Below are 19,501 nucleotides of genomic sequence, written 5' to 3' on the forward strand. Positions count from 1 at the left end.
ACAACTGAATCTCCCATTACGGGATAAACACCCACACTGAGCATCCATAACTATGAGCAATACTTTATCATATATTAATTCACTTTCACCAACTCAACTTGTATCAACTATCTCAATAACATTAGTCAAAACAACATAAACTAAGTGTACGTGCATATATCTCAGTGTGCGTGTAATATGAACAATACTTGTCAAAATCCCCTATTGGGTTTCTCATATGTGTGCTACGACAATATTCATATGTGCCCATGACTGCACGTGTAACATCGTGCGGCTCGAACTCCGCGAACGCAAACAAAACGACGCAAACAACACTCAGAAAATAAACTGGATCGCCCAGCGGTCGACCGTCGCTAAGCCCGCGGTCGACCAGCCAGCACAAACATTCACGAACAAGGTCGGCGGTCGACCGACACTATAGCGGCGGTCGACCGGACAGGACCAAAACTGGTTCTCAGGCTTTGAACTTGCAGAACTTATAACTCATTAAAAACATGTATTTTGTCATTATAAATCATATGACAAGATTAAAACTTGATTTCTACATATTAGAAAAATATCTCATGATTTCTTAAACTCTTGATTTAATCTAATCAAGCTTAACATCCCAAATAAGCAATTTTTTCACAAGAACCTTAGTTATCGACAAAATTAGCATAAATATACTTGCATGAAACTTGAAACAGATGTAACAATTATTTATCCACATTTTTAGATCTTGTTTGCCCTAAACCTAGGATTTTAAGCATCTCTAATCAACATGTAAACTCGTTAAAACATAATAGATCTTGTTTGCCCTAAACCTAGGATTTTAAGCATCTCTAATCAACATGTAAACTCGTTAAAACATAATTCTAGGGTTTAAACATCTTTAAAACAAAGCATCTCTAATCAACATGTAAACTCGTTAAAACATAATTCTAGGGTTTAAACATCTTTAAAACATGAACAAGATAAAAACAAATTTAAAAGCAACCCTAATGATCATGACCACACTTCTATTATAAACAACAAGAAAAACATATAGATCTAACATTTGTTTACAGTCTAACATCAAAAATCTAGTCTTTTAACACTTCAGGTTAAGATTTAGATCTAACATCAAAAATCTAGTCTTTTAACACTTCAGGTTAAGATTTAGACATGTAAACACAAATTAAACATCTAAACTAGTTATTTAACTATGTTTAACACTTCAGGTTAAGATTTAGACATGTAAACACAAATTAAACATCTAAACTAGTTATTTAACTATGGGGATGGGTTTGGATGCTAGTGATCTTGCCTTTGCACGTGAACACGCCTCTAAAACGAATAGCAAAAGATCTCTCGACACCAAACGTCACAATTCCTCTCCTTTCCTTCGACAAACACTCTGAGATCTCTCCCAAAACTCATAATAGGGTTAGGGTTTGAGGAGGAAGATTGCTGGTGTTAATCTCACGTGAAAGAGGGTTAAAAGAGCTTTAAAACGAATATATATACTTAGGATAATAACTGGGTTTGGTATAAACAAAACCCAATCTGAAACAAACGTGGCAGAAACAGATTCGCCCAACGGTCGACTACCTCGACCACAGCAGTCAACCGCGCAGGATCCTAGGCCGTGCTCAGACTGGGGTTTGGTATATTGGCTATAACTTTCACATCTAACCTCTGAATGAGATGATCTAAGATTTATTAGAAATCTATTGAAGAGACCTACAACTTTGGTCTTTTATATTTTTCTAGATTCTAACTGCATAGGTGTATAAAATATAGAAACTCTTAACTAGTTATTTTTCCTAGATTTCTCTTCGTGCATATTTTATGCGTTTGCACTCATATATTCACAAATATGTTATTTTTCACTATATAACATATTTATTATTATTTATTATAAAATATTCAAATTTACGGGGTTTTACATGCAGGGAGGGAGATTAATGAAAAAAGAGAGTAGAATACAACAGAATTCACAGATACTCCTCCTTGCACAGGCTTCGCTCAAAAAATTGTAGAAATTCATAGAAATCTCCATTTTCTAATCTGTTAGAAGTTGTGCAAAGTAGACTCAGATTTGGATGCGTCAATACTAGTTTTACAATGAGTGATACTTTATAATTTTCCAGATCGACGTGACAAAGACAACAGAATACGCAGATCCTCCTCCTTGCATAGACTTCACTCAAAAATTCATAGAAATTCACAGTAATCTTTGTTTTGCTATCTGTTAGAAGCTATGTGAAGTAGACTCAGAGACAGACACTTAATACCTGTTTTATAGTGAGTAATACTTCAGAAAATTCCAGATCAATGCAAAAAAAAAAAAAAACATCAAGCTTCTCTAAACTTTGTTCCTTTTATTTTTATTCGTTGTCGGTCTATATTGTCTTTTACACTTATTTTGGATTCTAGATCTGTTTTAGGTTGGATTACAGACTACGGAGTTATAGTTCATGGGAATTGTTAGTACATTCAGTTTACATAGTGGAGGTAACGAACGAATCGTGCCATGGAGGACGATTGCGGTGGGTAACCAATCTTACTGGGTGTAAGGGGTTGTGAAACTATTTTGCCAGTGATTCTGATTGCAGGACGTAGGTGTGGAGGCCGAACCTGGGTATATCTATGTGTGCTTTACATTCTGCATTACTTTCTTCATATTATAACTGCCTACATTTATGATTTGATATATCTGCATGGTTGTTTGGTTGTTTGGCTAAATTGAAAATTTATAAATTGGTCATAGCCTATTCAACTCCCCCCTCCCTCTCTAGGCTATTCCTCAATCCAATAAGTGGTATCAGAGCCTAGGTTAGACTCGTGATCATATTCTGATTCGAGATTAGGAAAGCCTAGAATTACCATGGACACTAATAATAGTGCTTTTACCGAGGGACAGTCAAATGTTAGGCCACCCAGATTTAATGGGACAGATTATGCTTACTGGAAAGCTAGAATAAAAATTTACTTAGCGTCAGTTGACTTTGAAGTGTGGGATATAGTTGTTAAAGGTTACACACCACCTGTTACACATATTTAGGACACAGATATTACGAAACCAGAGGATAAGTGGGACATAGATGATAAAAGTTATATTCTTTAAATAATAAAGCAATGAATGTCATTATATGTTCTTTAGATCGTACTGAATTTAATCGCATATCTCATTGTTCTACTGCGCAGGAAATCTGGCACACCCTGGAGGTTACATACGAGGGCACTTCACAAGTCAAGGAATCCAGGTTGGCGCTACTGAATCATGAGTACGAGGCATTCCGAATGCAGCCAAACGAGAGTATTAAAGGATATGTATGCAAGATTCAGCCACATCGTGTACAACTCAAAGGTGTTAGGTCTCATGTTTATGAGCCTACTATCTAATCTAATTTTGATAATTAACAAATAATTCCTAACATCATTTGTCTAGTATTTGTATTTGTTTGTTAGCTATTCTACACAAAGATCCTCAGTTAGAGGTTGGTTGGATTGCGTCTACACAATCATATTCATTGGAGGATAGAAGGAATTTAGAATGGAGCATGATGCATTCAAGTCTAAGACACACTATTGCTTCATCCATACTAGATAGAGGAGGATTGCCCAAGATCAAGCGTCATGAGATCATTTAGCTTGGGTATATCAATTAGTTTAGTATGTTTATACTTTATGTGTTTACACTTAGAGCTCAAATTATACACACACATAGTTTACGTTTTATTGCTTTCAAGTTTAGCCACATAAATATGAAACAAATGGATATAGCTATATACACACATATTTATTTTATGTTTACACGTTCTTGAAATAATTTCATTAAAATCAAGCTTTAACAATTTCAAATCAATGAAATCATGTTTACCATTTTTATATTTTTGAAAGTTTGCACAATATGTGTTTATAGATTAAAAGACTCCATTATATTTTTTATACAGTCTATTAATCCATTCAAAAGAAGTTTCAAACTTGTTTGAAATTATTTTGTCAAAATCATGTGTTTTTGAGATTTTGTATTTTGACCAATTTTGCAAAATGATGAGTTTTTACAAATAGGAAATACAATTTGAAAAATTCTTTTTGTAACATGTTTATTTTCATGTTTGTAAACATTTTCCAAAGTTTTATAATTTTTTGAATTTATTTGCTATTTTTTAAATGGATTCAAATTTCGATTTTACTGTTTATATGTGTGACTGTGCACATTATCATTCGACTAATGAGAATCATCAGTCGACCAATGAAAAATGCTAGAAAGTAGAAAAGTTTCTGCTCAGTCGACTAATAAACCATCAGTTGACCGAAGTAGGTCATCAATTGACCGAAGCAGGTCATCAATTGATTGATGAGTTCATCAGTCGACTGATGAAGGTTGATCTGCCTATAATGATCAGCTCATCAGTCGACCGATATTATTCATCAGTCGACCGACTGCTTTCCAACGGCTATTTTTCAAGATTCCTGGTTTTTCGAGATTTTGTCTTTTCCTTGGGTTTTTTTTTTGGCTTTTGGGCTTTGTTTCATGAACCTATATATACCCCTTACCCTCTAACTTCTAAACTAACTAAGAAAAACAAAACTCAAGTTTTGGGTAAGTTTGTTTAAGTGTTTTTAAGTTTGTTTGCATGTGTTTATGTAAAGAAGTTTTCACAAGAGGAGGAGATCACTTTAGTATTTGGGCTTCAATCTCATTCTCTCTCACTCTTGTTTTCAGAGAAGTTTTACTAAACTTGATTTCTAGCTTTATATATATTTGTTGTTGATTAACACTTCAATAAGCTAGATTTTATATTGAGTTTAGTTTTATTATTACTCATTGAATGCGCACACAATCCTTGAGCTTTAGTATTTTCACATTAAGTATAATTTGGGTTGTGGTGAGTGATTCCTTGAGTGTGAGCTTAATTATGTTTTCATCTTGTTTAGAGAACAAACACTTTGTATTTACGCTTTCATTATTGAGAACATATTATAATACACAAGAACACTGAGAGAAGTGGTTGGTGAGAGACGTGGTCAATTTTAAGAGGAGTGCGTTGGTAGTAAAGCCTAGGAAGTGGTGGTAAATCCAAGTACTTGAGGAAGATGACATGGGCTAGGCTAACATTTAGAGGGTGTATTGTGTGATTGTAATTGTGTGAGTTGTAAATGTTTATCTATGAGCATTGAAAACCGATTGTGTAGCTTTTTGTGTTGATAGTGGAGAATCTCCTTAAGGGTGAGGAGCGGAGACATAGGTCGAATGTGACCGAACTCCGTGATCTTTTGATTGTGTTGTGTTTGGCATTGGCGCACTTATCATTATCTCATTGTTTATTTCTCCTTTTGATCATTGTATATCCTTGCATATTTTATTGTATATCAAAATTGCTAGGATATTGCATTAGATATTTTTATTTGGCATTAATATTGGATTAGATTAGTAATAACCCTATTTACCCCCCTCTAAGGTAATTTCAAAAGGCGCTTGGCAGGTCATATACAAAAGTTGAGTTGGTAAGGAAGATCTTGCACGTACTTCCGTGAAGATTCGAGTAGAAGGTCACCGCGATCCAAGAAGCAAAAGATCTCAACCATCAAAACTTAGAGGAGCTCATTAGGAACTTGATGACTCATGAGATGGAGCTCAAAGCGCGTGAGATACGAGATTTAGAGGAGAACAAAGGCAAGGAACTTGATGACTCATGAGATGGAGCTCAAAGCGCGTGAGATACGAGATTTAGAGGAGAACAAAGGCAAGAAGCCGCTTGCTTTAATAGATGGAGCTCAAAGCGCGTGAGATACGAGATTTAGAGGAGAACAAAGGCAAGAAGCCGCTTGCTTTAATGGGAGAGGATGACAGCGAAAATGATTTTGATGAAGAGCAGGCCATGATGGTTCAGGGCTTCAAGAAGATCATCAGAACCCTGAGGGGCAGAGCAGAAATGGCTAAGAACCTCAGACGTTTTAAACAATTTTTTCTGCAAAATCTTTCGAGTCATATAAAGCTGATAAATCTAATTGTTTCAATTGTTGGAAACCAAGCCATTTGAAAGCTGAATGTCCATTGCTAAAGAATCATGGAAAATCAATGATGATGACCTAGGATGATGATGGTGGGAAGGATCTCGAGATGGAGGAGGCTTTCTCGACATTATGCTTAATGGGAGACGTCGACAAGAACGACAATGATGATGAGGTACAATCCTTGTCCAAGTTTGAAATTATTGTGATTTGTGATAACATGCACACCAGGATAGAACAACAACAAGCTAGCATAAAGGAGTTTCAAGAAATAAATTACAAATTGCAAGAAGAGATAGAACAACAACAAGCTAGCATAAAGGAGTTTCAAGAAATAAATTACAAATTGCAAGAAGATGATTATAATTTGAAAATAATTACAAATTGCAAGAAGATGATTATAATTTGAAAATAAGAAATAAAAAGCTAGAAAATAAAAATAAAACGTTGAAAATACTCTTGCTAAAATCAAGGGAAAACATGCTTCGTAAGAAAGCAGAATTTGTGAGAGGTGCTCTATGGTTGAATTAGAAATTAAAACTTCTAAGAAAAATTTGGAATGTGAAGTAGATAAACTAACAAATGATTTGAAAACAAAAATTGTTTGTGAAAAATGCCCAATCATTGAAAAGGAATTGGAGAAGGAAAAAGAAAAGTTTTTGAAGGAAAAAAACGTTTGAAAAACAAAAGGATGATCTTTTGAAAGGTGAGATTCAAAATCAGAAAACTTTTGCTAGTCGTTGTACCTTAATAGTTAACGAAAATATATATTTGAAATCCAGAGTCCATGATCTAGAATTGATGATTAAAAATTTTAGAGTTAGTAAAAATTTATTAAACATGCTTCTAGGATACCAACTACCTAACAATAATAGACGTGGATTAGGATATGGTACTAATAAATTAGAGAAGCCTAAAAGAAAACATGTTCATAATGAGATGGCTAGAGGTGGAAGTGTCTTTCCTAGATGTTTTGTTTCTGGGTTTGTGGGGCATTTATATAACAACTGTACCAATAGGAACAAAAATATAAAGTTCAAACAAATCTGGGTTCCTAAAGGTACATATGCTAACCCCCATGGACCTATATGGATGCCTAGGTCACGAATATCTTTTTCTTCTTTTGCATAGGTCTATTACACGGCTAAGGAACAAAGGTGTGAGTGATACTTGGATTCTGGCTGCTTGGGACACATGACGGGAAGTAAAGACAAGTTCCTTAGCCTAGTCAAACAAACTAGAGGTTGTGTCACTCTGGGAGATAATGGTAAGTGTAACGTGATTGGAAAATGTATTATTGGTAATGACACTTTTCAGCTTCATGATGTTCTCCGGGTAGAAAACCTCAAGCATAATCTCATTTCCATTAGCCAGCTATGCGATAAAGGTTTGAAGGTTGTTTTTTATACTAATTGTTATACTATTATTGAAAACACTTTAGGTAAAGTCATTCTTACGGCTAATAGGAAAAACAATGTTTATATACTCTCCTTTGAAGAACTAACCTTGGCAAAATGTCTTGTTGGTAGGGAAGAAGAAGCGACCCTATGGCACAGAAGGTTGGCACACGCTAGCATGGGATTGTTTGGGGAGAAAGTCGATTTGTTCATTGCTGTGTTCATTATAACTTCAAACGTTACAATAAAAACAAAAGTTAGTCTTTTTATAAGACCTTTACACAATGAAAACAAAAAAAGTACAACTCTCGTCAAACAACGCAACGGGTGTTTATCGCCTGCTGCTTGCATGGGATCTTGGCCTGTGATGGAGACATTAGTATCCGTGGACCACCAAACGATCAGATCAGATCCAGTGCTTCATTGATTCGCGAGGGAATCAGGAAGCCGAAGCAATTATCTCGGCAACAGCGAGATAATTACTGTTCTCGAGATCACCGCAATAGGGCAATCTCAAGGCAAAGGACTGGGAAGTGCAGATCTGATGAGCTCCTCTTTTTTATGCCGACGAACTCGATCTGATCTCCTTCTCCCTTCTGAAATTCGTGCTCCTTCAGTCTTCAGTTCAGAGGGCTTCGCCAACGCTCGAGAATTCCAGATCTCAAAAAATGAAGGCCCTGGGACTGTATTTATAGGCTTATGGACCTCTATTTTTAGATAAGAATGATCAATTTGATCTTATCATTAGTTGTAACCACTTAACCACGTTCGTGGATGATATCGGATCAGTTAAAACAAATCCAGACGGTTAACGGTCGAAAAACGACTTTAAACTGTTAAAATCTGATTTGTGGGTCTGCGGACACCCGTGGGTGTCTCGGCCTGGCCGAGACACTCATGGGTGTCTCAGCCAAGGCCGAGACACCTCTAGGTGCCTCACAGAGGCCCAGAACGTAGTTCTGTGCGTCTTATCTGTTTCAGCCGTATCTTCGTCGTCCGAACTCGGAATTATACGATTCAAGATGCATCGGAAAGTCATCAAGAAGATCTACAAGCTCCCATGATTAAATCATCTGTGGAGTGGATGGGACATGGGGGGTGTTTCATCTTTCATAAGTGACGCGAAGCTCCTGATAAGTTCGTATTTCCGTTATTCCAAAGTTCTGTTGCTTCGCATGGTTTGTTAACTCACTTCATGCACTTGTCAATGTCGATTAAGCTTCTGTGACTCGGATAGTGACGTTTATTATCTTCTCTGTGCCTCGAGCTGCGTGTGAGAGCCCGTAGGCAATTTCAAAAATTGGAAAGTAAGCAGCTAGTTCGTGGACTCCCACATCAAACATACGAGAATGGTAAGTTGTGCAAGGCATGCACGAAAGGCAAGCAAACTATAGTCTTCTTTGCTGGTCTACAAGTTGTTGCTGCTAAAAGAGTCTTAGAGTTAATTCATATGGATCTTTTTGGACCCACTGAGGTTGCTAGTATAGGAGGAAAGATGTATTGCTTAGTTTTGATCGATGATTATTCTTAATATACTTGGGTGTATTTCTTAGCCAAAAATCCGAGTCTTTTGATTACTTCAAAATCTTTTATAAGCAAGTTCAAAATAAAAAGGGACTTTCTATTATTAGTATTAAGAGTGATCATGGTTGTGAATTTGAAAACATCGGATTTGAAAATTTTTGCATTGAAAATGAGATTTCACATAAATTCTCTTCTCCTAGAACACCTAAATAAAATGGGGTAGTAGAGAGAAAGAATCGAACATTAAAAGAAATGGCTAGGAGTATGCTAAGCGAGTATGGATTGTCTTTGTCCCTATGGACTGAGGCAGTGAATACCGCTTGCTATGTTTGCAATCGAGTTATGTTGAGACCAGAGTTATGTTGAGACCAATTATAGATAAGACTTCTTATGAGTTATGGCATGGTAGGATTCCTGACATCTCCTATTTTAGATTGTTTGGGTGCAAATGTTTTGTATTGAACACAGGTGATCAACCCAAGACTTTTGAGTCAAAAAGCATAGAAGGAGTTTTCGTAGGATATTCTGTAAGAAGCAAAGCTTACAAGATTTTTCTTAAACAAACTCTCTCAATTACTGAATCTATTCATGTGAAATTTGATGAATCTAATAATCCATCTTTGCCTCGCAGCACCAATGAAGATATCGACAGAGAAAAAGAAGGAACCAATGCTGAAGGTTTGCAGGTGCCTACAGATTCTACGACCAATGATGAAGGCACACAAAATGTTTCAAAAGAGAATTTGAGACCAAAAGTCTTGAGCTACAACCCTAATCATCCACCAGAACTAGTTATCGGCGACCCAACGGTAGGTATTCGTACACGTTCATCCTTTAATAATAACTTGTGTGTACTCTACATTTATGATGGATTTATTTCTAAAATAGAACCAAAAGATGTAGAAACTACACTTAATGATAGTTGTTAGGTCATGACCATGCAAGAAGAACTAAACCAGTTTGATAGAAATGAAGTTTGGACACTCATTCCTCGACCAAAGGATTATCTTGTGGTTGGTACGAAGTGGGTGTTCAAAAATAAGTTAGATGATAACGGTAATGTGATTAGGAACAAAGCTAGATTGATAGCTAAGGGGTATAATCAAATTAAGGGAATTGATTTTGATGAAACTTTTGCTCCAGTTGCTATGCTAGAAGCCATTAGGATATTGCTTGTCTTTGCATCTTTTAAGGGTTTTACGCTTAAGCATATGGATGTAAAAAGTGCTTTCTTAAATGGATTCCTTAAAGAAAAGGTTTTTGTTGAGCAATCCCCAGGTTTTGAGAGTCTTGAATTTCCAAATCATGTTTTTGAACTTAAAAAGGCATTGTATGGTCTTAAGTTTTGAGAGTCTTGAATTTCCAAATCATGTTTTTGAACTTAAAAAGGCATTGTATGGTCTTAAGCAAGCTCCTAGGGCTTGGTATGACCGTCTATAGAACTTAAAAAGGCATTGTATGGTCTTAAGCAAGCTCCTAGGGCTTGGTATGACCGTCTATATTCATATATTTGGAAAATAATTTTAAAAAGGGGTGTGCTGATAATACTTTGTTCTTTCTGCATGATCGTTATGACTTCTTGGTAATACAAATTTATGTGAATGATATTATATATGGTGCTACTAATGATCTTCTCTACCAAAAGTTAGAAAAGGTAATGTAGGATGAGTTCGAGATAAGCTTGGTAGGGGAGCTAAAGTTTTTCTTAGGTTTTCAAGTGCGCCAAAGTTATGATGGAATTCTCATATCCTAATCAAAGTACGTGAAAGAGATGCTCAAGCAATTTGGGATGGAGAAATTGAAGCCTAGTGACACGCCTATAAGTCCAAGCATGAAGCTCACCAATGAGGAAAATAGAACCGACTACGATCAAAAGAAGTATAGAGGTATGATTGGATCCCTTCTTTATCTTACAGCCTCTAGACCCAATATCATGTTTGCTGTATGTTTGTGTGCACGCTTTAAAGCTAAACCTAAGGAGTCACATGTTAAGAAGATAAAAAGAATCTTTAGGTATTTGATACACACACAGAACTTTGGTTTGTGGTACCCATCTTGTGATAGCTTAGCACTTTCTGCTTATTCTAATGCTGATTATGCGGGTAGTCACGTAGATAGGAAAAGCACAAGTAGCACTTGTTTTATGTTGGTACATTCCTTAGTTGCATGGTCAAGTCGTAAGCAAAACATCATTGCTGTGTCCACGACCGAAGTGGAATATATTGCCTTAAGCAGTTGTTGCGCCCAGGTCTTGTGGATGATGCAAACGCTTTCTGATTGTGACTTAACTTACACAAATGTTCTATTGAATTGTGATAGTAAAAGTGCCATTGATCTTTCAAACAATCCTGTCCATCACTCTCGTACCAAACACATAGACGTTAGACATCACTTTTTGAGAGATCATGTAGCTAAAGGTAATATTTGCGTTGAGTTTATTCCCACAGAATCTTAACTTGTTGATATCTTTATGAAACCCCTAGCTACTAATCAATTTTGTTGTCCGCGTCTAGATTTGGGAATTATTGACAAATAATTGGTACGAGAATGTGATATTTCCCATGTACATATTTTTAGAAACTTTGTGATTATTTTTTTTCTTTTTGTGCTTTTTTGTGTGCTTGATCCTTTTTTCTTTTGTGTGCTTGTTAAAAAAAACTTTATGGAAGTGACTGAGATGAACTTTTGATTTTATTGAAAACATTTAAACTATAAAATAGGAGTGTGAGATTTGAATTTTATGCAATGATCAATAAATGACATACTTTAATTTTTATAATTTCTTAGGCATATTACATAATAGTCGTTTCATGATTCTTACATCTCCTGCTTACCACAAGATAGTTTTGATAGAATCTTTTTTTTGCTCGTGATGGTACAAAAACAATAGAATTGGGAAAGGAAGTTTGAATATGGTTGACATAGATTTCATAACATGCTTACTTAGAGAATGTGTGATGTACACCCTTTAGATGAAAATAAAAGCATGAAATTCAATAAAAAGAAAAAGCAATGGAGTTAAAGAGAAAAACCATATTAAATTGCTTCGCGTGAAAAATGGATGCGGTCTATAGGATGTGACATAACTCAAGGATATCAGACCTTACTAAGAATTGCAAATATTTAGAGTCGGTGTATATATATATCCATCAAGCTCTACTCCATCCACATCTAAGTGTCCTATATGGCTATACTTGGATGTAAGTATCTTGATCTCATTCTTAATGAGTTGAGGAAACATAATTCTTATATAAGTACATGTTTTGAATCTTTTGCGGGAAAAGTGGTAGCTTGGTTGGAAATTCTTTCTTTTAAAAACCCCATTGTGATTCTAATCATGCTTCCTATCATTGTATATCTCTCACCTTTTGAGCACATGTAGATTTTGATTCATGATTTGACGTATGCTTTGATTAATAATATGTGTCTTTATGTTATCTCTTGATCATATGTACAAAGTTTTCTTCTCATATGACTATTTCTATTGCTTTATATGCTTTTGATAAAAACAAAAGGGGGAGAGAGAGGTTAAGATTGATGGTTGTTTCAAATTGTTTTAAAAATATGGTGAAATTTTTTCATGACCGGGAGCACGGTTTTAGGGGGAGCATGTCGATAGGGGGAGCAATTTGGATTTATTTTGATATACTATTGGCATGTTATGCTTCACGAAGGTACACACTCAACACATGACATGTTAATATAGAATCAATCTTAACTTCTAGGTTTGTTATCATTAAAAGGGGGAGATTATTGGGTATAACCATCTATGAACCTTGTTTGATAATAACAAACCCTTATGAATGTTCTGATATGTGTGTTGAGTTGTGCAGGTTGCAGATTGAACGAAAAAGGATTGTATATATATATTAATAAATAGTATATAGATACGCAAGTATTTATATATATGTATTTATTAATTCAATTTATAACAAATATGTAATTAATAACATATACAGTTATATATACTTATATACTATACATATATATATGTGCATACTATTTCCAAAGCCCAAGAAAGTTTATTTTACATGATTTCCGCAAGGCCTAGTTCGAAGTTTGCAGGAAAAAACCAACACAAACAGGCCCAGCTAAGATTTACTATGCATATCTCGCCGCTACAGGCCACGTGTCTTTGATCTGTTCAGCCTTGCTTCGATCCAGCAGCATGCATCAAATGCGCGTGATTTCAGCTGCAAGCGACCCCACCTTACATGGGTGCGGCATTGAAGGGAGAAAAAACAGGCAAGGGACCACGGGAGGATATTTCAGCCAATAATTGCGTGCCACATGGCATATGGAGTGCAGAAAAAGCGGTACAAATACAGAGTCCTATATTTGTATGTGTACAAAATGTTTTATGGGTGTTTTGACTTTTCTATGACCCTAGATTGTGCCACATGTTATATCCAATGGGCAAAATTAAACCCTAAGCATATTAGGGTTAGCATATTAGGGTTAGCAAAGTCTACTTAAAGGCTGTTAATGATGGCGGGGAGGGAGATTAATGAAAAAAGAGAGCATAATATAGCAGAATTCGCAGATACTCCTCTTTGCGCAGGCTTCACTCAAAAAGTTGTAGAAATTCGCAGAAATGTCCGTTTTGTGATCCGTCAGAAGTTATGCAAAGTAGACTCAGAGATGGACACGTTAGTGATAGATTTACAGTGAGTTATGATTAAAAAAATTCCAGATTTACGCAACAAAGACAACAGAATACGCAGATCCTCCTCCTTGCACAGACTTCACTCAAAAATTCGTAGAATTCGCAGAAATCTCCGTTTTGCACTCCTTTAGAAATCTCCGTTTTGCACTCCTTTAGAAGCTGTGCGAAGTAGACTCAGACCTGGATGCGCCAATACTAGTTTTACAGTGAGTGTTACTTTAGAAAATTCCAGATCGACGTGATAAACACGACATTGAGCTTCTCTAAACTTTGTTCCTTTTATTTTTATTCGTTGTCGATCTGTATTGTCTTTTACACTTATTTTGAATTGTAGATCTGTTTTGGGTTGGGTTGCGGACTACGGGGCTGTAGTTCATGGGAATTGTTAGTAGATTCAGTTTACATAGTGGTGGTAACCAACGAATCGTGCCGGGGAGGACGATTGCCAGTGATTCTGGTTACAAGACGTAGGTGTGGAGGCCGAACCTAGGTACATCTGTGTGTGCTTTACATTATGCATATTATAACTGTCTGCATTTGTGATTTGATATATCTGCGTGATTGTTTGGTTATTTGGCTAAATTAAAAATTTATAAATTGGTCATAGCCTATTCAACCACCCCCCCTCCCCTGGCTAATCCTTGATCCAACAAAAAGTTGTCACGTGTTCCTTATTTTTTTAAAGGCTAAATTTCACTCAACCTCTAACAAGTTTGACCATTCAGGTACTAAACCGCCAAAAAATTGAAATCCGCACTAAATCCCCATTAATAATTCTTTCTTTATATATATAAAGAGAGAATGGAGGTGGTTTATCATTAATCTTGCATTTTAAAAAATTGCAACGTGATCCTCCTTAATTTTTTGAGTGGTACATTTCATTAAACCTCTAATAACTTTAGTCATTTAACATTATGGCCCCAAAATTTTTTAAACCTTGAATAAGTTTGAGAATTTCAAAAGCCAGCAAAAATATTTTATTTTTTATTACCCAATATAATGGCGTTATATCATAATTTTACATGGACGAACATCATCCCTCAAGGCTAATATGTATCTCTCAAACCAATTCCGTTTGCATATTTAAAATTACAAATAACTCCTAGAAAAATATTACAAATACACCTCTAAATATGAAATTAAAAACAACACTCTCAAAATTTCAAAAATTACAAACTAACCGCTTTAAATTTCTTACAGAAAAGTCCTAGAATAATTCCAAAACAACAAACACATCCTTGAAAAATATGAAAATTATAAACAACACCTTTAAATATTAAAAAAATTACAAACAACCCCGCAAAAGTCTCTGAAAACTTTGAAAATTACAAGTAGACCCTAAAATTGAAAATTACGATGAACATCCAAAAGTTTTGAATATCACAAATAACTCACTACAAAAACTTAAAATTTCAAATAAACTTTTAAATTTTGAAAATTTCAAACAACTACTTAAAAATCTAAATATTAGATGCAAATCTTGAAAATAATAAACGATTGTTGTTGGGGGTTTTCTATCAAAAGTTATTGGGGGTTTAAGTAAAAAAACTAAAAACTTATTTGGCATCTTTTGACAAAGTATATTGGGGGTATTTTGGTTATTTGACCATATATGAACTAACAATGCGAATTTTGAGTTTTCTGCCAAATGTTTTTGAGGGTTTCTTATTGGGGGTTTAGTACTAAACACCCAAACATATTGGGGGTTTTCGAAAATCCTAAATGGACAAGTGAAAGAAATTATAAATAAAAAAAATTAGTCATATCATTCTGTGAGAGATAAAAGTTTAAATAACAAACTGAACTACACAAAAAGATAGATATGAAAATGAAATGGTTTAAATCCCTCTGTTATATATAAAAAGAAATTTGTTGTTTACTATTAAACTTACATCTCAAAAAATTGCCACGTTTCCCTCCATAATTTTGAATTTGAACATTTAAAATAAAAACTATCCGACACTTATTTAGTGAGTTATATTTTATTTTTTATTTCTTATTTTAGAATATTGCAAAAAAGAGGGATATTAGAAAAGGAGGGATTTGTGGTTAAGCTATGTAATTTAAATTTCAAACTTTAAACTAAAAGTCATCCACACGCTTATTTTGTATATCCTTCGTTAGAAAAGTGCTCTGAGTCAAGTTATCTAATTTTGAAGGAGCATCAACTCATAAAAATTTAGTACTAGTTATTTTTTAAAAGCACGAGCATAACCACGAAAGAAACACATTAAAAACAAAGAAATCATATACAAAACTTAAAAAACTAGACATATCTGTACGAGCATGGGCATAACACTTGTTTATATATAAATTAAAAATGGTAGAATTTCTAAAAGCACAAAAAATCAGCATGTATCATATTATAAAAAAAGAAGTTGACATGTGTTATATCATAAGTATTCAAATATCTCTTTATCTTAAAAGAAAATGACTTGTAGACACCTAGTCTTATATTCACTTAGGAGTTCTCATCAAATTAAAACTACCCATAATTAGGAATTTCTAATAATCAAATATTTTATAATCATTATCAGATTTTAAAACTATATACTTAAACATAGAAATTAAAGGAAAAAACTCATGTAAAGAACCTCTCTGCATAAAATCATGGATTAATTTGAGAAAACCACCTAAACTATTTTGATTTGAGAAAACACCTCCCAAGTTTGAGCATATTGTAGGCAACCCGTGTCAACTATGAAAATTTGAGGTAACTCCTTAAACTTTTCTCACTTAACTTCCCTCAAATATGAGGTATGTCTCAAAAAAACACCCCCTCAACTATTTAATATGAGAAATCCCCTAAAGTTTGAGGTTATTATATATAGATAACTGCCCTTCAAATTTGAAAATTTAAGAAATCTCCATGAACTCTTCTCACATTACGTCCTGAAAAGCTAACATTATATGTCTAACATAGCACGTGAAAAGTAGGTGACCGAGAAAAGACAAAAATGCTCCTCAATCATAAAAAACTAATTTTATTTTTTACGAAAAGAGAAAGAGAGGAGAAAGGTGGCAAACATCATTGTAAATTGAAAATAGTTCTTTTTTTACAGGTACGAGGGTTTCTTTGTAATTGAATAGATTGTTTACAAAAAGGATATTTCAGTTATTTTCAAATAATATCAGGGCGGTTTGGTAAGAAAAGTGTGAAAGGTTGAGGGGTTTTTAAGACACTCCATAGTTGAGGGGATTTTCTCTGCTTTCAAAGTTTAATGAGGTTGTCTACATAATGCCAAACTTTATGGTGGTTTTCTAAAATTAAAATAGTTGAGATAAGTTTTCTACGACAATCACTATTGCTGAGGGGGTTCTTCTAAAATTAGTCCTAAAATCATATATGCAAAATTATACCTATGTCAAATTACATTTAAAATTAATCAATTATTCTTTTTCTTAAAATATTATTGATGAATTTATCAATTTTTTTCTTATTTACTAATTTGATATTGTGTCTTTATTGATAGTTACAAAGAGGGGGTGGGCGTGGGGAGGGGTCTAGTTCACACATGCCTCTCTTTAAAATATATTAATAGAATACATGACACCATAAATAAAACATACAACATATAAAAGTTTATAAGATTAAAACCTTTTATAATTCGAAAATATTCCCTACGATACGAAAATTACACAATTTGACCAAAATGTTATATTAAATTTTCCATACTTTATCTAATATTTTTTGATAATTATATTGAAATTCTAATCAGTTCTTAAGATTATTTTCCAAGTAAATAGTTAGATTCTTAAGATATTTTATAGATATTTTAAAAACCACATACAATTTTCAAATTAAATTGAAATTCTAATGCAAGCATTATAAGATTGAGATTTAAGTATGAGATAAATTAAATTAATATGTGAAGGCATTATATCTCATCTAACTATGACATTGATGGGGCATCAAGAGCATTTACTTAAGTTGTAAGAGGACAACTATCAAGTTATAATATAGTTACAACATTGATCCTATAAGGAACGTGCATAGGAAAAAAATTCTAAATTGGATCCTAGAAATGTGTGTGGACAAAGAGGAATAAAAGTACAGAGATATAAAGAGTGTGTGATTATTTACAAATAAAAAATAAAACAAGAGGAAAGAAAGAGAGTGAGCAAATAAAAGAAAGAAAAGAATAAACGAAGAGGAGAAATAAAGAAAGTAAAAAGAACAAAATCAAGAAGAGAAAATAATAAAAAAGCGGAAAATCAAAATAAGTAAAAGATGGAGGAAATCACGTAGAGAAGATAGAAATCTAGTATTTAATCGACTAGTAAATTTCATTTAGAATTTATAAACTACTCTCTTTTTATCATATTTTACTTTAGATTTACTAAGTATAGACTATCAAACTACTTTAAAAAAGTATAACTATCAAATTATCATCCAAGTAAAATTCTCATTCATGAAAGAATACACTACTAGATAATAATCCTAGAATTCATAAGTATAATATATCAAACTGCTCAAAATAAGCATAGATTATCAAATTCTTCTTCTACTAATTAGTTCTCTAGTTGATTATCCTAAGCAAGATCATTTTGATTATAAAAATATCAATCTACAAATTATAAAAAAATAAAACTAGTTTTATATAATTCTAGAATTCCTATAAAATTTAGTTACTCTTACAAAATAAAAATAAGAAAATAAAATGTAAACTAGAAATATAAAAGAAAAAGATCTAAATTACAAAAAATTACAAGAATAAGAACATGGGGAAAAATTAACTACAAAAATAAGAATAAGAATAAGGAAATAAAATAAACTATGAGCATAAAGAAAATCTAATTAATAAAAATAACAGAGCATAAAAGTCAATCTACACTACAAAAAAATATGAGAAAGTAAATTCTATAAAGCAACAACATAATAAAAGAGCATGAGAGTAAATCTACACTACAAGGCATGAATAAAATCTAATCTACCAACAAAAATAAAAAGATAATAAAATTCTAAAACATGAATTTTTAAATAAGAAAGTAAAAGAGAAAAATAAAAACTTACATTGCAAGGAGTTTAACCCTTGAAAACAAATCTTCATCTCTTCTTCATAAACAAAGAAGAAGGGACAAAATTAAAAGGTGGAATTTTTTTATTTATTACAAATAGAAGTTTATAATTTTGTAAGGTCTTCTTAATTAAGAGTAACCATCCTCTCCAAATAGAGTTTTTATAAAAGTTTTCATACTCTAACGCCTCACTCTCTACCTCTATTTATAGCCTACAACAATCAACAAGAGCCACTAGATTTGGCTTAAGCTCCACGAAATAAATCTTAGCCATACACCATTTATGTTACGAACCAATCGATTGGCCTCTTGGTCGCCAATTGGTTGGCCCCTTGAATGGTTAATCGATTGATTCTTAATAGAATTGATTCTTTTGTTGACTTATTGACCTAATTTTTTCTTAATCTCTTAGGCTTTTGTGGACCTCATCTTAGCTTCTTAGGCTTCAATAAGTGGTAAAAAAATAAGAGAATTTAGTTTTTAGGATCTTATTCATTAATTATTCATTTCCTGTAAATTAAGATAAAAAAGCGTTATTATTGATATATTTATTCTAATAAAGTAGATAATACGGTATAAAAATATAATAAAATTTAATGACCAAATATTAATAATCATATTTTTATTACAATTTTATACCTTAATTATCTATTTTTAATAAATAAATACACCACTAATAATTATTTTTATCTTTAATTACAGGTTAATCAAGAATAAAACCCAAAATCTCTTATCTCAACAAAAACTCATGAATTAAATGAAGAACACACACAAAAGCCAAAAAAAGCCCAAGCTCAGAATCAAGTCGAGTAGCTTGTAGAAGCTGGAGTAAATAAAAAAATCCAATATAAAAGAAAATATATTTGAGATGGTTGGCCGCAAAGAAACGGCGACAACTCTCAATCCGGAAGAC

Source organism: Asparagus officinalis, chromosome 5, assembly GCF_001876935.1.
Source record: "Asparagus officinalis chromosome 5, Aspof.V1, whole genome shotgun sequence".
NCBI classification, from domain to species: domain Eukaryota; kingdom Viridiplantae; phylum Streptophyta; class Magnoliopsida; order Asparagales; family Asparagaceae; genus Asparagus; species Asparagus officinalis.